The following is a 14,151-nucleotide window of genomic DNA, read 5'->3' as shown; positions in this document are numbered from 1 at the left end:
TATATATATATATATATATATATATATATATATATATATATATATATATATATATATATATATATATATATACATATACACATATATATATACCACAAGGGGTAAACCAGAGATGTCACTTTTTATAAATTTCAGGGTTATTGCACCTGCCAATAGTTGGCAACATAAGGTTTCCTCTCACAATATTACTTTAACAAATAACCAGGGGTGTCACATAATTTATATGGTATAAAGTTTAGCCGTGCAATGAAAAACAAGTGTTGTCAAAGCTGAACAAGTAGAAACCCAGAGTTGTCAGTACTTTACTCCTGGTTATCTCCCTTTCATTCATGTTAACTGTTCCACCAGAATATTCAGAGCTGAGAAACTAAAAAAATGAAAGGTTGTAAAACTTTCACAGCATAAACTCTGAGCACTACAATGGCCTATTTGGCTATATCATGGGCTCCGTAGTTGGTGGATATCGTGGTTCAAGCCTGGTCAAACCTTTATTGTGACTTTTATGGGACCCACGCCGTGGCTTAATGGTTAGCGCGTATGAGTACCCATCCTCATTCGATGTACCCACTGCCCAATCAACCTGCTTAGGTATATCAGGGAGTCACATGAGGTGACTTCGGCTATCGCGGGGGTGATTTATCCTTGGTTTCCTCCCGGTTTTCCATCATATTAAGTAGTACGGAGTAAGAAATGGAGAATCCGTCGTCATATAAGCGAAATACCCTTGAGTATGGCGTTGAACACCAATCAAACAAAAAAACAATGACCGTTTAATGTTGAAAAAAATAATCTGTGATCACCAAAGTCATGTAATGATTGCTAATAACCAACAAGCATGAATTTGCTACACATCCTGGGTTAAAATTGCATGGCAATTATTAAACAAGGGAATAACCAGTGATGTCAGTTTGCAACATTGATTCGTTCTTTGCTCTTAAATTAAATAACACAGAAGCTTGGCAAATGCTACATGCTTAATTTGATCGGCCAATGATCACTCTTCCTTTTACTGGAAAAGAAATCTATATGACAGTTATTAAACAGTCCACCAAAGTCTTGAAACTTTGTTTTTCAGTTTCTTCAAAATTGACTTATCCTGACATCTCTGGTTTTCCCCTTGTGGTCTATATATATATATATATATATATATATATATATATATATATATATATATATATATATATATATATATATATATATATATATATATATATATATATATATATATATATATATACATACATACATCACTGTACTTGGTTTTAATATTGTGAAAGTGAAAGAACTGATTGTGCTGATGAAATCAGCTGATTTCATCAGCTGATGATTGTGCTGATGAAATCAATTGTGCTGATGAAATCTGACTATATTTTAAAAAGGCAATTCACTGTATGTGTGTATATACATATGAACATCTTAAAATCACAGATAAAATGCAGGGCTGCCTGATGTCCACCAAATTTAGCATACGTGGTGGTTGTACCCAGGGTCAGGTCATGGGCATGAAGAAAAAAAGTTCCCCCTTCCCTGTGAAGGATGCCATTTGCCAATGCCCCCCAAACGGATAGGGTGTTTCGAGTAAAGATAAATTTATTGGTCTTGGACGCATTCTCACCCACAAACAGTCAGGTGGCTTCTTCTTTTGTCATTCCATGTGCCTTTCACCACTCTCGGTATTTTTACAAACCATTCTCCGAAAATGCAACCCCATGTTAAAATGGGAGAAGTTGAGGAAAAAGAATAAGATTCTCAGTTATATTCAAAAGTTCAAGTCCAGGAAGGAATGTGTGTTTGATGGTGAGTAAAAGGACAGTTTCCATTTTGAACTCAGTGGAGCATAATTCATGTACAACTAATTAAAGTTTGTTGAAAACACTAATTTATGTACGATTTGTTTAACGTCAAGTGAATTTTAATTAGTTGATTTTGTTGCCAAATGAATAGCATGCTTGTTGTTGGGACAAGACACGAAGTAAAACTGTACTCGTGTGCTGTTGTGAAATATCCGTTGCGTACTGTTGCTCGTTATATTAATATGGGGGTGGTAATATGGTCTAGAGGTAAGCACACTCGCCTCTTAGCTATCTCACCTGCGTCGAAATCCTGACCCAACTATAAACTGCTATCCCAGTGTTTCACAGGCAGAGTGATTCATCAATGTGTGCGCCGTCCCTCGGATAAACGTTACACTGGACATCCCGTCTGCCTGCATTCATTGGTGACCTTTAAGGATCCCTCGGTGGCCTTAACAAGCTATTGCTGGCACACTGAACAAATTACAAATGCCTTCTCACATTTTTGGGGTATCTTGCATCGGAGTAGTAACCTGCCCGTATTTGTAACTCTTACCAAGAGACCGGTTCAGCAGAACCGATGCTCTATCATGGAGTGCGGTAGTAATACATATGTAGGGATGGCACAGGAACAAAATGGCTGCCCATTCTGAAATGCAGAGTAGGGTTGATTGACCAATGTGTGTGCTGATGACTTGAGATGTAGAATAAGAGACCAAAAAGCACAGGCCTTACTAAAGCCGGCACGATGTCCATTAAATCTTAACAATGCATGGAATATATTATGCATTTGAGTTGGGGGTTGGGGGATGAAATATAATCATAATGTTGACCTTGAACATTTTTTATTTTCTGAATTTACTCTTCAAGGCAAAGTGTAAACACTGATTGAAATTTCCAGTTCTCCGATATTACAGAGAGGAAGCTTTGCTACCAATATCTATTTAAAATGAAGGTCGCCAAGCTCTTGCTGTAGTCCCGAGCAAACAGGACACCATGTTGTGCACAACACAAATGCTTTTTCTCCATTACAGACAAGCTTCAATTATCAGGTTGCCAATATCGCCAAAGGAAACAATTTGTGTGTGCCGGAGAAATGGTTCAGCAACAACATGTGCAGGCAAGACCGGTGGCCTAAGGTGGCCGCTAATGTGTTTCGCGCAACCTTTTTCGTTCCAAGAAAATGCTGTTTATTAGCTCGATTGACATTTTACTCATTACGTGTGGGGAAAGACAAACCCAGGCACACAAACACCACGTGGTTATGACGCATCAGCAATTCGCTTTGCTCTTCGCTGGTGCGTGGTGTTCGGGGTGTAGCATGCTCGAGGAAAACATAAATAATCAGGTTTGTGACAAGAGGGAATATGAAAGTGGTGGAGTGAGTGCAAGATAGGTCGCTGTGGGTGTGGTTCTGAAATGCGTAAAGGTCCCGAATAAAAATGAGATTTAACATTGGGGGTCATATCCCTTGTACATACCACATCTGCAAAACAGGATTCAGGCCCTCCACCACCCCCTCGCCCATTTCTTTACAAGTACGTTCAACGCAGAAGGGGGCCATCAGGCCCATCCTTTGTGCGCATTTCCACCAATGTCACGTACCCTTCTATCCCAAGTGTTTCTGGGTACCTACAGTGTCAGAAAGTATTCACAGCCCGTCACTTTTATCACATTTTGTTGTGTGTGTTACAGCCTGAATTTAAAATGGATTGAATTTAAAATTTTCATCACTGATCTACACAAAATACCCCATAATGACAAAGTGAAAGCATGTTTTCAGAATTTTTTGACATATTAATGAAAAACGAAAAGCTGAAATGTCTTGCATCAAGAAATGTTCAACCCCTTTGCTATGGCACTCCAAATTGAGCTCAGGTGCATCCAATTTCCTTTGATCATCCTTGAGATGTCTCTACAACTTGATTGGAGTCCACCTGTGGCCAATTCAATTGATTGGATATGAGTTAGAAAGGAACACACCTTTCTATAGGAGGTCCCACAGATGACAGTGCACTTCAGAGGAGAGATTCCAACATGAAGTCCAAGGTACTGTTCGTTGAACTTCAAGATGGAATTGTGAGGCATCGATCTGGGGATGGATATAAAGCAATTTATGGAGTCTTGAAAATTCCCAAGCGCACAGTGAGCTCCATCATTAGCAAATGGAAAGCATACGGAACTACCCAGACTCTTCCAAGAGCTGGCCGTCTGACCAAACTGAGCAACTGGGCAAGGAAGATCTTTGTTAGGGAAGTGACCAAGAACCCAATAACAACTCTGACAGAACTACAGAGTTCCTTGGTTGAGATGCGAGAACCTGCCAGAAGGACAACAATCTCTGCAGCACTTCACAAATCTCAGCTTTATGGGAGAGTGGCCAGACAAAAACCACTCCTGAGAAAAAAAAGCACATGACAGCACACCTGGAGTTTGTGAAAAGGCATGTAAAAGACTCTGAGATTATGAGGAAAAAGATTCTGTGGTCTGATGAGACGAAAATTCAACTCTTTGGCCTGAATACAGAGCACAGCTCATCATCCATCTAACAGGTTTTCAGACCAGGTCACTCTACCCTGGATATGCTGCTTCTGCTCTCCCATCAATGGATGGAAGTCCTCAATGCCAGACAGGAAATCCGAGCCGTATTCCTGGACATATCACGTGCTTTCGACACAGTCTGGCACCCTGCCCTACTCACCAAACTCTCTTCCGATGGTATCCATGGCCATCTCCACTCATGGCTCGCAGACTTCCTCTCCTGTCGCAGTCAACATGTGGCCCTAAATGGAGTTCTTTCATCGCCCCTTCCTGTCCAGGCTGGAGTTCCTCAAGGTAGCGTTCTGGGCCCTGTTCTTTTTCTGGTTTTCATCAATGATCTCTCCGACTCTCTGGAAAATCCTCTATATCTCTTTGCTGATGACTCCACCCTCTGCCGTACCATCTGTCATCCCTCAGACCAGCAACCAGCAGCTTCTTCGCTCACTGCAGATCTGGATAAAATCACAAATTTGTCCAACACGTGGAACATGTCTTTCAATCCGGACAAATCTCACACTCTCACTATGTCTCTTCGAAAGGACCATTTAGAAACCCCCCCCCCCATCCACTTTCTCAACAATCCTCTAGAAGAAGTCCTTTCTTTCAAGCTTCTGGGTCTCACTATCTGCCATGACCTTTCTGGGAAAGCCACATTTCAAACCTCGCCTCCAAAGCCAGTCACCGACTGGGAATCCTCCGTCGTGCAAAGTCCTTCCTCGGCCCTCCTGAGCTCCTGACCACTTACAAAGCTTTCGACCACAGCCTGATAGAGTACTGCTCTCCCCTCTGGGCTGGTGCTCCTGCCTCCCACTTTTCTCAACTTCACGCTGTAGAAACCAGGGCATTTCGGATCATCGGCATCTCCTGCAATGAGGCTGAGTCTTTGGGCCTCTCACTCAATCACCGCAGGTTGGTCGGTGGTCTTTCTGTCTTCTACCGTCTCCTCTCCAGCCTTGCCCCCCCTGCTCTCTGCGATTTGTCCCCACCACATTTCCACAGGGTGCTCAAGGTCAGCCAACAACCCCCTTCTCGTAAAACTACCAAAATCACGAATCACTGCTCACCTTCACTCTTTCATTCCTCTTTTTCCCCGCCTTTGGAATAAACTCCCTCACTCTATTCTTTCCCATTCTTCCCTCCAGGCTTTCAAAACAGCTGTTCACCACCATCTCTTATAATCCCCCATCCAAATCCTCGATCTTTTCGACCCCCGATAATCCACCCAAGCCCACTTCCTTCAAATTCCCTGCTTTCCTTCGTGAAAGTCCCTGTAATGTCCATCTTCTATTCCCCATGTTCCCCGTCCCATCCCTCTCCCTTCCACATATCTCCCAATGTGTCTGTTCCCCACTGTTTTGTCCTTCCCACTCCCGCCACCTCTTGTCTCATGTCCCCTTGATGTCCATTGTGTGTTATCCCTCACACGAGCCTTGACAAGGTATACAAAAAAAAAAAAAAAACATCATCCCTACCATGAAGCATGGTGGTGGCAGCATCGTGCTACGGGAATACTTTATAGTGGCAGGGATTGGGAGACTTGTGAGGATAGAGGGAACAATGAATGGAGCCAAATACAGGCAAATCCTTGAGGAGAATCTGTTTCAGAGTCCAAAACACCTTCGACTGCGGTGAAGATTTATGTTCCAGCAGGACAATGACCAAAAGGAAACAGCAAAAGAAACACCGGAATGGCTTCAGAACAAGAATGCAAAAATCTTTGAATGGCTCAGCCAAAGCCCAGACTTGAATCACATTGAGAATCTGTGGAAAGAATTTGAAGATTGCTGTTCACCGATGCTCCCCATCCAACTTGATAGACCTCGAGCAAATCTGCAAGGAAGAATGGGAGAAAATCTCCAAATACAGATGTGCAAAGCTGATACAGACATACCCAAGAAGACTCGAAGCTGTAATCACTGACAAAGGCACTTCGACAAAGTATTGACTCAGGGGATTCAACACTTATTTGACGCAAGACATTTCAACTTTTCATTTTGAATTAATTGGTAAAACTTTATAAAAAAACTTTTTCACTTTGCCATTATGGGGTTTATTGTGCAAGTCGATAACAAATTTTTTTTTTTTTTTAATCCACATTAAATTCAGGCTGTAACAACAAAATGTGACAAAAGTCGAGGGGTGCCAATACTTTCTGAAGGCACTATATCTAATTCCAGTTTAAACGTATAATACCCCTTCTGGTGCCACTACCTGTCCAGGGAGACCATTCTAAGTATTAACTAATCTCTGAGTGAAAACCTCTACCTTACTACCATCATAACTCTCCTGTTCTTCACTCTCAAGCTACGACCTCAGGGGTGTGCTCAGTTACCAAGTAGCTAGCTAGCGCTTGCCAAGCCAGGCATTCCATATCAACGGTTTCAAATGGAGTGCTCGATTGAGTTCTGAAGCCACTTGGTGAGTGCTCCATAAGAAGCTTCATAACTGAACACCCCCCTGGGGTCCATCAGATCACCTTTACCTTCCATTTTCTTCCAACATCCATTTCTTTTACTTCACCCTGCTCCCCAAAAGATCCCTTGGGATTATGAGTCATTTTGTTGATGCCCCTACCATTTGATTTCATCCTATCACGTCATTGGTTAATGCACTCATTATGCTCATGACATTGGTTGGCTGTGGAACACATTTATCATTTACCGGCCATTCATCTACCTTTGCATCTCTACTGTTAAACCGACCTATTCTTCTTTGTCTTTTGCTTGTAAAGCTTCTCAGTTTTATTGTCCTTGCATTCAAGCTATCCTTAAGCTTGAAGGACTTTTCGCGTTATTTTTACATCAATTGTTTCTCATCCTTGTGATAAAGCTTTAATTGAGAAAACAGCTCTGTCAAATACTGATGTTCACAGAAATGTATACAAATCTATGTCAGCAATGTTGGGAGTATTCAATGGAAATATCCTGGGGAGATCTCTTCCTTGTCACAATTTTCTTTTCCTCAATTAATATCATTTCTCCTCCACCCTCGCATATATACTCCTAAAGACGTATAGAAAGCAATGAAAAAAAATGTGGTTGGCAGATGAGGTCCGAAGTGAAGAACAACGCCTGACAGAAATAGGAGGCATCTATATAATAGCTGGATTTCTCCGTCTGTCCGTCCTGTGTCTGTCATGCTATTTTCACTGAGATGTCATTGCGGCACTACGTCTGGAACGTCATTAGGGCTTTAAGTGTAGCCCTTGGCTAAGCCTCTGTGGACATTGTTTCGCTGATGGGAGTCGAACGACATAACCAATATTTCTAACTCTCTCTGACTACCAGACGCTTGGCCAGACGCTCGGCGTAGGGATGACGGATTCAGTAAGATGGCCGTGTAGTAAAACAGCACTACATCTAGCATGAGGCTAGGCCATTACGGCATGTATTATCTGACTCAAGGAGAATTGCATTTTTCAACTTCAAAAATAAAAATAAAAAACACGCAATATCTTACCCTTGGGAACACAAAAATAATTCATAACATTGTTTTTTGATGAATAAGTATGCGTATTACTAAAATAAGTTGCAAAATTATGAAGCTGAGTCGATGGGCCCATCACTTTCACCTCTCAAACAGGTCGTTTGTGTCTGTCTTCTTCCTCCTCCTTTCTGGTCCTGCACACTTTTCACTTTCTGTACTTTGTTTCTTCCCCCTCCCCCCAGGTTTCTGTAGCGCACGTGTGGTCCACCAACAACCGCCCTATGGTGAAACTCCTAAAATGCAGAATCACTGTTCACCTCCACCAGTTCGTCCATATTTTTCACTCCTGTGGAACCAACTTCCACATTCTCTTTAATCTCATTCTCCCCCCCCCCTCCTCCCCCAACACCACCCCAAGTCTTCAAGCCAGCTGTTCACCACCAACTCAGATCATCCCCATACAAAACTACGATCTTTTCTACACCCATTAACCACACCACCCCCTCCTCGCATCACCAAGCCAACCTTTCAAATTTCAGTTTTTCCTTTCTGTGAGTTTACTTCTGTATCAATCATGTCCACCCTATGAGTGCTCCGCTACCCCTCATTCATCCCTTACCAGTCATTCATCCCCACACCCATCGTTTGTCAAAATCTCCCTCTATTGTCCCTCAACCTTACTCTTAGTGTTCATTCAATATCTATATCTATCTATCTCTATATATATATATATATATATATATATATATATATATATATATATATATATATATATATATATATATATATATATATATATATCTCTCTCTCTCTCTCTCTCTCTCTCTCTCTCTCTCTCTCTCTCTCTCTCTCTCTCTCTCTCTCTCTCTCTCTCTCTCTCTCTCTCTCTCTCTCTCTCTCTCTCTCTCTCTCGTTATTTTCCATGCTGATACATTCAGTGTTCTAGCTCTTCCACAAGTCTTGACTCAGTATACAAAAAAACAACACTGGGTTGTTAGCAGTAAACAAAATGTTTCTGGAATTTAAAAAAAATGCAAATATGGACTGTCAATAAACTGTATTGCTGTACTGTAACATAGACAAGTTACTTGCGGGGTATGCTGATACATGGTGTAAGCATATGAACCATGCTTCCCCATTATCTTGGGTCACTCACCTGTATTTGATTTTTCATTTATTTTATATTTTTCATTTCTTTATTTTTTTTCATTTACGGATGCTTTCCAACTGTTCCATGATTTTTACTGGTGTATCGGCTTCGATGTCCATAGGTATGCAAAATTACCGTGCTTCCCAATTGTCTCTGGTTGCTCACCTGCATTTTTTCCATTTATTTATATTTTCATTCACGGATGTTGTCCGATGGTTCTGTGATTTTTCCCGGTGTATCGGCTTCGATGTCCATCGGCAAGCAAAAGTTCAGCTTTCTACGTCACCCGGAAGGTACCAATCGTTAATATCAGTCAGTGAGTGAGTCAGTCAGTGGTTCAAAGGAGCATTATACACGGTGAGCCAAAAGTCACTCAAGGTTTTCTTTTTTTATACAACATTGGTTTTTAAATAAAAATGAATAAAATAAATTGCAAATGGTAGTTTAATTCATAGATTTTGTTTTTCTCAATTAATTTTGAAAAATAATATCCTGCAAATGGCCACCATTTGCTTCTTCACAATGTCTTGCTCTTTCCAAAATGTCATCGATTACAGAGGACAAAACTCCTTGATCAATCGCTACAATTTCCTTGGAAATGTTGTTTTTCAATTCCTCTAGTGTCTGTGGCTTGTTGACATATACGTGATGTTTAAGGTACCCCCACAAAAAAAATCTGTGGTCGTAAAATCTGGTGAACTTGGAGGCCAATTAATGTTTCCAAATCTTGAAATTATGCGGTTACCAAAAACTGTCCTTCACAAGTCCATTGTTGGCCTCACAAGATGGGCCATCGCTCCATCCTGCTGGAACTACATTTCTGGTAAATTTTTCACTTTACTTCCATAAACAATACATTTTCCAGCATTGGCCTGTATTGCTCACCAGTCAAGACACTGCATTACTATCATCATTTTGAAAAAAAAGGTCTTCCACTGCAGGCTGAGTCACGAACAGACCCCCTTTGACTCAAAACGAGTGACAAAGTTCTGAATCGTGTTTTCTGATGATTGTTCTCGAACATTAAAATGATTGCGAAATTTTATTTTGAGTTTGAATTACTGATTTCCCACTGGAGTAATAAAATTCAACAATTTTCACGTGCTGGTCATTGGTAAATTGATTCATAATGAATCTCCCTGGTCTTCTTTATTTGTGAAAAAAAGAAAAATTAATTTTAAATAAAAAAGTTATTTAAAAAAAGCAAACCTTCAGTGACTTTTGGCTCACCCTGTATATTAGATGTTGTTCGACTATGGTCAGTTAAGTGATGGTTTCAATGCTAGTTTATGCGAATGGAAACGGACTGATAAGAGTCAGATTTTTTTGTTAATGCATGCAAAAAAAACTAGAACAGCACTCGGTGGAGCGCATACCTCTGCAAAGGCTGAAGAGTTTACGTGTTGTATCCCACTGATAGACCGGATCTGCCTCCGGACTGTAACCAAAATCTAATCAACTTGTTCTTGTCACTGAACCAACTCATCGCATAGTTTTGTCATAATCCATGAACAACTTTTTAGATATCGTGCTATACATCATTTTTTGGCCCAATCTCTCAACGGTAAAGAATCACTTAAAAAATTCTCGTATCCGGATCGAGATCCTCATCAAAATTTAATCAGTTAGTCCTCGTCACACACTCAACCTGTCCACCAGGTTTTGTCTGAATCCGTCCATAACTTTTTGAGATATCCTGCTCACAGACAAACAAACAGACGAGTGAAAACATATCGTCCATCCACCTTTGGTGGAAGAGGTAACTAGAGCGAAGTTGATGGCACCCCATCGCAAATCCCCATTCTTCGCACCAAAAGCAGTTGAAAGAGGCAAAAAGTTCCACCAGGAATAACCCAATATCAAATTTTGAGTTTAAATTTTTTTCCCCCCAGGGCATGAACCTGAAGTAAAATCCCCCAAAAATCGTGACATATTTCATGCATCCCCCGATGTTGATTACATCTGTAGTTTCATTTTAAGATGTTTACAAATGTGCCCGGAATTGTATTTTTCGATATTTGTCCTTTTGACCCTACCTGAGGTGGCGGGGTTAAAAGTGACACTACTCTTGCACCTTCGTGTCATGTGCTGATCACAACTACCAAGTTTGGTCAATTTCTGCCCAACTGCTTAGGAGGAGATAGCATGAGGGATGGACAGACAGAGAGAAAGATAGACGGAGTCGATTACAATACCCACCCCCCTCCCGTTATTTTTGAAAAACCATGGGGATAACTAGGACCACAACAGGAAAGAGACAGGATGCAATGAGACCACCAACCTCACTTTGGATTCTGGAAGGATAGTTATAGACCCTCACACTCGGTTTCCTTCCACGAAATGCCAATGAGCCAAAACTCTTCTTTATTCAAAAGCAAAGTCACACAGACTCCATTGCAAAACTTTGACCGCCGTTTGATCTCGAGGTAAGCAGAGAGGGATTTGGCTGAAGCTTGTCCCCAAAGGCAAAACTATCAGGAAGGAAATTCAGTCAAAGTGAGGGACAGGTTTATACAAAAAGAAAGCTAGATTATGAATACATACCAGACGACCAATTTCATACACAGGACATGATCCGAGGAAATGCCTACTTCCACATGGAGTTTGGAAGATCATACACTATTGTCTCTATTCATCGAGTACATATGGCCAAGAGGTACGCACACTTACCTCAAGACTGTCCAGCCTGGGTTTAAATCCTGGTCCAGCTATAAACTGTCATCCTAGTGTTTCACAAGAAGGGTGATTCATCAATGTGCATGATGGCCCTTGAATGACGTTAAACAGGCATCCTGTCTGTCGGCGTTATAGATCCCACAGTGTCCTTTGTGAAGAGTAGGCACGGTATCGCCGGCACCATGAACAAATTCCAAATTCCTGCCAAAAATCAGCAGAGGGCATTGCATTGGCAACACAGCCGCATGCTCAGCCAACAATGATACCCCGCAGCCTTGTGCTCCATACGAACATGCGGATGAAGAATCCTGCTGGTTAGGCTGGTTAGAAATTGTATTTGATCCACTTTCTACAGCTGAGCAGCATGATCCGGATCCAGTGAAACCAAACTCCATTAAAAAAAATTTAAATCATGTTTACCCCGATGTCCTGCTTAACTTTTACTGTTTGAGTGGTGAGAACAAGCTTTTAAAAATCAGTTTGTGATCAAAAAGGATGCAGCGTGCATTTATCATTTATAAATGTCAGACGTTAAAATTTTACAAATCCAATTACCATAAATCTTACACTAATAAAAGGCAGTGTGTGTGTGTGTGTGTGTGTGTGTGTGTGTGTGTGTGTGTGTGTGTGTGTGTGTGTGTGTGTGTGTGTGTGTGTGTGTGTGTGTGTGTGTGTGGTGTTAGTGTGAGTGTGTAAGTGCCAGCGTGTAAGTGTCAGTGTGTCAGTGTCAGAGTGTGTCAGAGTGTGTCAGTTTGTGTTAGTGTGTGTCAGTGTCAGTGTGTGGTTTGTTGTTATCTCCATACGTGGGTTTCAGAAGGTAGAACGGATCTCTCTCCCAGGTTTCGAAATATCCACCATCGTGTGTGTGTGTGTGTGTGTGTGTGTGTGTGTGTGTGTGTGTGTGTGTGTGTGTGTGTGTGTGTGTGTGTGTGTGTGTGTGTGTCCACAAATGGGGGTTCAGAATGTGGAATGGAGTCATCCCATTGTGGGCTCAAAGTATCCACCTTCATTTCAGTAAGGGGGTCACGATTTATGGACCGAGTTGTGAAGTTTTCTGTTTTCAAACTTTTGTGCCGAGGGCTCTCTTCGGGATCGATACTGAGCCCAGGGACGGCTTCCAACTGTAGTTCGTTTGTAGTGATATTCCCAGGGATGGTTTTTAATATCTCTGTGAGGTTCTTCGTTTTTACTTATCGTCCCCATCAGTGAAACGATGCGTTGTATTTGCTGGTACTAAATATTTTGAAAGGGGGGGGGGGATAAATTCAACCACTCGGGGATGACAATTTTAAGTGCACTGCCATGGACTAAAAATAAAATTAAATAAAAAAACCCAGAAGCAGGAAAACCTCCCCCATCCCCCCCTTCCCCCCTTTCCCCATTCACCCCTCACCCCTTCCACATTCACCCCTCCCCCATTCACCCCTCCCCTATCCCCCTCCCCCATTCACCCCTCCCTATCCCCCTCCCCCATTCACCCCTCCCCTATCCCCCTCCCCTCCTTCCCCATTCACCCCTCCCCCATCCCCCTTCCCCATTCACCCCTCCCCCCTTCCCCATTCACCCCCGTCCCATCAAATCACACCCTCCACATTGGTACACATAACAGGATATCATATTCCTCTGAATATTTCATTGGTTGTCGCATCATCTTGAATCCGACTTCGGCGGCCATTTTCCCTAATGTAACAAAGCACCTCTTAATCGCTTGTTCCGTTTACCAAGCGGCTTGCAAAGCAATTGATACGGAACGACCGGCTTCGAGAGCAACAGCAAGTCGCTTGGAAACAGAACTCACCCCTGAAGTGCATATTATCTCTGTACTGGCCTGTGATGCCGGTCCAATGATTTAAGGTTTACTCAAATCAAAAAAAATTTCCCGCCAAGGAGCACCCGGGGCTCACCTGGTCCTCGGCCTGAGGCGAATCGTCAGGTAAGGTCATGGCCGATGACGTGGGAGGATGAAGTGAAGATCTGTGTATCCACTCGTTTCAGTATCTGTGACAATCATTAGAAAGCAAATTCCATTTTGAAATCCGTAAGATGTGAATATTTCGCTCTCTCGATCAAATTGTCCGAGTCTTTCCGAATAATTCGCTCAAACTTACAGGGACAGCGCTTCTTCCTCTGTTAAACGATTTCACCTCAGTTATCATCATCTCCTTTCCTCAGTTTCATCAAAAAAATTAAATAATAATAATAATAAATAACAACTTACCTCAGATCCACTTTCGAAGCTCGAGTTATTGTCAACAAACTGAGCCAGTGACGACTCACGTCACCTCACGGACTCTCAATCTCCCGCCATTTTCACTCTCCCGCTTTCAACCTGTGACGTCACGGCCATGACGGGCGATATCGAAATTAAATCGAGTTGGTCCAACATTAAGGGGGGGGGGTCCACTCAGTCAAAACCACGTGACTTGGGCCAGGAAACGGCATTCTTGGTCTCAGTGGTGCAGAGCTCATTTAAAGACAGGAAAAAAAGAACATCCAAGACCCTTTTATCAATGTAAGAAAGAATCAGGAGGCTGAAAGAAGCGTCCATTTTTAAGTGTTTTTGCG

General features: G+C 42.0%; 1 long non-coding RNA gene across 2 annotated transcripts in view; it reads right to left on the bottom strand.

The window, feature by feature from the left end:
• The window catches only part of LOC147031039 (uncharacterized), a 150,340-nt gene extending 136,413 nt beyond the window's left edge, over window positions 1-13,927 (bottom strand). For both annotated transcript variants that reach the window (XR_015056641.1, XR_015056640.1), the window contains exons 1-2: window positions 13,805-13,927; window positions 13,491-13,584 (exon numbers count right to left, since the gene is read on the bottom strand). This is a non-coding gene — a long non-coding RNA (uncharacterized LOC147031039). The remainder of the gene's footprint in view (window positions 1-13,490; window positions 13,585-13,804) is intronic.
• Between the last annotated feature and the right edge of the window lie 224 nt (window positions 13,928-14,151).

The sequence above is a fragment of the Eptatretus burgeri genome, chromosome 3, assembly GCF_056783735.1.
Source record: "Eptatretus burgeri isolate ZD-2024b chromosome 3, Ebu_testis_v1, whole genome shotgun sequence".
Lineage (NCBI taxonomy): Eukaryota > Metazoa > Chordata > Myxini > Myxiniformes > Myxinidae > Eptatretus > Eptatretus burgeri.
This window is presented reverse-complemented; position numbering and strand designations above follow the sequence as displayed.